Below are 6,468 nucleotides of genomic sequence, written 5' to 3' on the forward strand. Positions count from 1 at the left end.
TCACAATATATTAAAAGGCCAGGGGCGCCTGGGTGGCTCAGTCGGTTAAGCGTCGGACTTTGGCTCAGGTCCCGATCTCACAGTCGGTGAGTTCGAGCCCCACGTCGGGCTCTGTGCTGACTGCTCAGAGCCTGAAGCCTGTTTCAGATTCTGTGTCTCCCTCTCTCTGACCCTCCCCCATTCATGCTCCATCTCTCTCTGTCTCAAAAATAAATAAACGTTAAAAAAAAAATTTTTTTTTTAAATAAAAGGCCATTTACCTGCTTGCTGACTCTGTAACCTATACTTTCTGTGACCTGTTGTCCTAAAAATCGGTCTTTTGATTTCACTCCTGGGAGGGCCCTGCCTTGTCAGGAGGAAGTGTTAGTACAGTCATATAGAAAAGCCTTTAACATTTTAAACCTCTTTGCACACTTATCAGGTCCACAGCAATTAAAAATGAACAATCAGACAAAACCAACTCAAGTGGTAGTAGTGACCTTTGAAAGCTACTCTTTAGGTCAAGAGACCATCAACTGATGGCTATAAGGACAGAAGTCATCAAAGGACCTGAAACACAGATAACCAGCTCAAAGCCAGCGCAGAAGAGGAACCCTGCCAGAAGCTTGTGTTTGTCTATTTAATCTTCTTCAACAAACACTGGAGAACACAAGGTTGTGTGAAAGGTTTCTCAGACATGTATTTTTAGGAAAGTCTACTCTTACCTGCCATTTTCCTTTCATTCACAATGGTAATATTATTTACTGAGTTCTTACTACATGCCAAGCACTCTTAGATCTTTATGTAGTAAACTCACTCATCCCCATATAGGCCCTATAACATAGGTGCCCTTTTTATCTTGACTTTCAGGTAACCAAGCAAGCAGAGGAAGGTGAAGTGACTTGGCCCAGGTCACCCAGCTCAGCAAAGCTCTGAGCCCAGACAATCTCTCTCTCTCTTTTTTTTCTTTTCTTTTTTTTTTTTTAATTTTTCTTTTTTTTATTTCAACTTTTTTGTTGTTGTTTTGTTTTTGTTTTGTTTTTTTGTTTTTTTGGGGGGGGGGGACAGAGAGAGACAGAGCATGAACAGGTGAGGGGCAGAGAGAGAGGGAGACACAGAATCGGAAACAGGCTCCAGGCTCTGAGCCATCAGCCCAGAGCCTGATGCGGGGCTCGAACTCATGGACCGCGAGATCGTGACCTGGCTGAAGTCGGACGCTTAACCGACTGCGCCACCCAGGCGCCCCTCTCTTTTTTTTCTTAATGTTTATTCGTTTACTTCTGAGAGAGAGAGTGGGGGAGTGGTTGAGAGAGAGGGAGGGAGACTCCCAAGCAGACTCTGCACTGTCAGCACAGACCCCAATGTGGGGCTTGATCCCACAAACCATGACCTGAGCCAAAGTCAGACGTTTAACCGACTGAGCCACCCAGGCACCTCTACTCTTTTTTTTTTTTTAATGTTTATTTATTTATTTTGAGAGAGAGAGAGAGAGAGAGAGAGAGAAGAGAGAGCGGGGCAGGGGCAAAGAGAGAGAATCCCAAGCAGGCTCTGTGCTGTCAGTGCAAAGCCTGAGGTGGGGCTCACACTCATGAGCTGTGAGTTCATGACCTGAGCAGAAATCAAGAGTCAGAGGCTTAACTGACTGAGCCACTCAGGTGCCCCTGGATGATCTGACTCTTAACCTCTATGTCTTATTGTACTCCAGTTCAGGCCTTCATCAGTTCCCTTAGATGCATTCCTGTTCACCTGAAATCTTCCAGAGCACAAGCATCTGTACCAGTAGAGTGCCCAGTACTGTGAATGCTCAGCTGAGTTCATTGTATGATTGATAGAATGAACGAAGGAGGGACAGATGAATGAAAGAATGAGTATAGAAATGTGTTCTGAGAGGTCAGAAAAAGAAGAGATTCTTTTAGAGTAGGTGGGGTAGGAAGAAAAGGTTACATCAAAGAGCCTTGAATAATGGTAGGATTTCAAAAGGCAGAGATAAAGAAAAGGGAATTTCAGGTGGAAAAATTATATAAAGCTGGAGACACTGGAAAGCCTGGAGATACAGTCAGAGAACAGCAAGTTGAACAAATTGGCAGTGGCTTATTCTTGGGCTACATGAATGAAGGTAATGCAGGGAGAGGTCTGATCAGGTTAACTTGAAGTTAGTTTGCTAAATGTTTTATTTTTTTTCATTTTAATAGTTTTTGTTTAAAGCTGTGTATTAGTTTATTCCTACATCTTCTCAATTGTTTCTTCCTTATATTTGCCCTTTTATTTTACTACTTGGTGAGATTTGGTTTTACGTTCAAGGATCTTTTTGTGGTCTTTGTCCACTTTTAGTCTAGTGATAACCACCTTGCTGGGGTGAATGCCCACATGGACAGTTGTGCCACTTGTCTTCTGTCGCTGTACTTATTCAGTGTAGATGGCATATTTTTTCCCATATACCTGGACTACTTTGCCAATTTGCTGACCTTTGTAGTGTCCTTGCACAAGCTGTATTTCATCATCCTTCTGGATGGCCACGGGTCAAATGTTGTACTTCTGTCTCAGCTTTTTGGAAAGAGAGGAAGATACAATCTCTCTGCAAATGTGGGAAAGGTGCATTGAAATGCCTTCTATGGTTCTTGCTTCGCTCAGAAGTCACAGAGGGATTGGACTTCATCTTGGCCACTGGCACTTCAGCGATGGCCACAAAAAGAAAGACGTACTGAATGTTTTATAGCAGGCTGAAGGAATCACTGCTTAAAGAACTGGATGCCTCCGGAGGAGTATAAATGTAGATGTAAAGGATGACAATCTTGGGACTATGCTTTTGGGAAACTGAATGGGCAGTAATGTGTCAGAAATTCAGGGCAGGGGTTGCTGACCTATAATGAATGAATACATGAATGAGTCTTAGGACGTCTGTGAATCCCTGAAAGGCACACAAAATTTTGTCTGTATTTGTTTATGTACATATTTCTACTGAGACTGTCTACAACCTCTCAATGATTCTCAAAAATTGTGACCACCCCCCTGCCCCAAACAGGACAGCCACAAGGCAAACATCCAAATAGATACCATAATTCCATACATCTAAATATCTTAATATTATAAATGAAGTTAAACTGTTGAATAAAATATGTTCTTCAACCTCACAATATGTAGTACAGTAATGATATTCAAATTTTACTTTGAATTTACTTTTATAAAAATGTAAATTAATGTAAATACTAAAACCTCAAAATATTAAACATGTTAAAAACTATATATAAAAACTATCTATTAAAAACTAAAAAGCAATTAAAATAATGATGAGATACTACAACGTACCTATGCTAATAGGTATCCAAAACACCAACAACACCAAATGCTGGTGAGGATATGGAGAAACAGAAGATCTCATTCACTGCCAGTGGGAATGCAAAATGATGCAGCCACTTTGGAAGAGAGTTTGACAGTTTCTTACAAAACTAAACATGCTGTTATCATAGAGTCTGGCAATCCCACCCTTTGGTTGGTGAGTGGATAAACAAATTGAGCATAGCCAGACAACGGTATATTATTCAACAACAAAAAAGAAATGAGCTATAACCTACAAAAAGACACACTGGAAACTTGAATGCATATTACTTAGTGAAAGAAGCCATTCTAAAAAGGCTACATACTATACAATTCCAACTATATGACATTTTGGAAAAGGCAAGAGTGTGGAGACAAAAAAAATCAGTGGTTTCCAGGAAGGAAGGGGGTGATGAATAGGTGGGCCACAGGAATTTTTAAAGCAGTAAACTATTTAGTATGATACATGTGGATATGTTTATTTGAATTCAATTCAAAAAAAAAATCACACACACATTCACATGCTCCCCCCACCCCCACACACACTCCAGAGCATGTACAACACACAGTGAATCCTAATATACACTATAGACTTTAGTTAATAATGTATCAATAGTGGCTCATCAGTTGTAACAATTGTACCCACTAATGCCAGAGGAAGGCTGGGTGGGGGTTACTCTATACTTTCTGCTCAGTATTTCTTGTAAATATAAAACTACCTCCCCCAAAAAAGTCTATTAATTTAAAACTTAAAGGAAAAATGCAAATGATGATGAATATAAAAACTTAAAAATTATTTAAACAGAAAGGAATTTTATTAATTTATTAATTCATGCATTTGGAAGCTGATATTGATACATAAACTTAAGATTATTTCTTCTTGATTAATTGATCTCTTTATCATTAAGAAATCACTTTCTTTATCACTACTAATATTTCTGCTCTGAAATGTGTTTTGTCTAGCATTAATGGAAATACTCTTGGTTTCTTTTGATTCGTGTTAGCTATCTTTTTTCTATTCTTTTGTTTTCAATCTGTTTGAATCTTTATATTTAGTAAGAGATTTTCCTGTAGGCAGCATATTGTTGTGCTTTGCTTTTTATCCAATCTGACCATCTCTGCCTTTTAATTAAGAATGATTAGACCATTTATATTTAATGTGATTATTTTGTTTTAGATTGACATCTAATCTTGCTGTTTGTTTTCTATTGGTTCCATCTCTGTTCTCTTTTCCCTCTTTTTTTGCTTTCTTTTGGATCAATTAAACATTTTAATGGTTCCATTTTTGTTCTCTTTTCCTGGCATGTTATTTTGTCATTTTAGTTGCTTTGGGGTTTATAGTATCCCTCATTCACTTATTACAGTTTACTTTCAAGGGATATTATATCATTTTACAAATAGTTTATCAGCCTATTTTAAGGTTCTATTATTGTCATACATTTTTCATTTGAATATTTTATAAATCCCACACTATATTTTTATTATTTTTGTTTAAATAGCTAATTATCTTTTAAAGACATTTAATAATAAGAAAAAAAACTTGCATATCTATTTATGTAGTTACCATTTCTGGTATTCTTCCTTTTTTATTGGTAGGTGTCCATATTTCCATCTAGCATCATTTTCCTGTTGCCTGAAGGGCTTCCTTTCATATATCTTACAGTGTGCTGGTAATAAATTTTATAGTCTGTTGGTAATAAATTCTTTCAGTTTTTTATGTCCGAGAAAATATTTATTTCACCTTCATTTGTAAAAGATACATTGTGTATAAAATGATAGACTGACAGTATTTTCCTTTAATATTTTTACCTTTTAGTCCTCCACCATTTCTCTGTTATATTATTACAGATGCGAAATTTGCTGTTCTCCTCATCTTTTTATCTTTTTTTCTTCTCTACATAATGTGTCTTTTTTCCTCTGGCTGCTTTTAAGATGTTCTCTTTATCATTGGTTTTGTGTAATTTAGTTATGATATGCTTTAGTGTACTTCATGTATCTTGTGCTTGGGTTCACGGAGCTTCTTGGATCTATGGGTTTATAGGTTACAATAAATCTGGAATTTTGGACATTATTTCTTCAAATACTTCTTCCATCTCTCTTTTCCTTTGGGGAATTCCAACTGTGTGTGTGACATGTGTGTATGTTGGGGGGGTAGTGCTGAGATTCCCTACTCTTAAAGAGAACAGATAAATGGGGCGCCTGGGTGGCTCAGTTGGTTAAGCATTGACTTCGGCTCAGGTCATGATCTCATGGTCCATGAGTTTGAGCCTCACGTCGGGCTCGGTGCTGACAGCTCAGAGCCTGGAGCCTGCTTCAGATTCTGTGTCTCCCTCTCTCTCTGACCCTCCCCCATTCATGCTTTGTCTCTGTCTCAAAAATAAATAAACATTAAAAAAAAATTAAAAAAAAAGAGAACAGATAAATTACTATGTCTGGTAATTTTTAATTAGATGCTGTAGATTATGCATTATACCTTGTTGGGTGCTAGGTATTTTTGAATTCCCATAAGTGTTCTTGAACTTCGTTATGTTAAATTACTTGGAGACAGTTTGATGCCACTGAAAGAAAAATTTTCTGACCACTCCTTCCAGTAAATTATGAAGTTTTCCAGTCTGGTTTGTGAGAACAGGCACCATTTCTGGCTGTGTGTAGACAGTAGTTACTGCTTCCTCCAATCCTTTTAGTTGGTTTTGCCCCCAGCCCCAGGTAGTTTTCTGACATGCATTAACTGATAAATCCTCTGCTGAATACTCAAGGGGGATCTTGTGCAAATCTGCTCGCATCTCTCTCTAGTCATCTCTCTATCTCCAGTATTCTATCCTATGAACTTTAGTCACCTTCATTTCCCTGGATTCAGCTTCATCTCAACTCAGGGAATCTGCCTGGCTTCTTCTCCATGCCATGTGCTAGAAACTCTCCCAAAGCAGCAAGCTGGGACAAGTGGGACTTACTTTGCATGTTTTCCATATCTTGGGGATCACAGTCCTTCATTATTTGATGTTTAATATCTTGAAAATTGGTGTTTATATATTTTGTCTTTGCTGTTGTTATTCAGTTGAGAGGTTAAATCTGGTCCCTGTTACTCCATCATGTTTGGAAGCAGAAGTCAATGTATAAGTATTAACCAAATAGTAGAGCAGTATCTAGACTCATTTTACTCAGCTTGGGCAGGAG

The 6,468-nt window shown here is 38.1% G+C and overlaps 1 pseudogene; it reads right to left on the minus strand.

Moving 5' to 3' along the window:
• Positions 1-2,202: 2,202 nt before the first annotated feature.
• Positions 2,203-2,635, minus strand: LOC101093109 (annotated as a pseudogene).
• Between the last annotated feature and the right edge of the window lie 3,833 nt (positions 2,636-6,468).

Source organism: Felis catus, chromosome B2 (assembly GCF_018350175.1).
Source record: "Felis catus isolate Fca126 chromosome B2, F.catus_Fca126_mat1.0, whole genome shotgun sequence".
In the NCBI taxonomy this organism is placed as follows: domain Eukaryota; kingdom Metazoa; phylum Chordata; class Mammalia; order Carnivora; family Felidae; genus Felis; species Felis catus.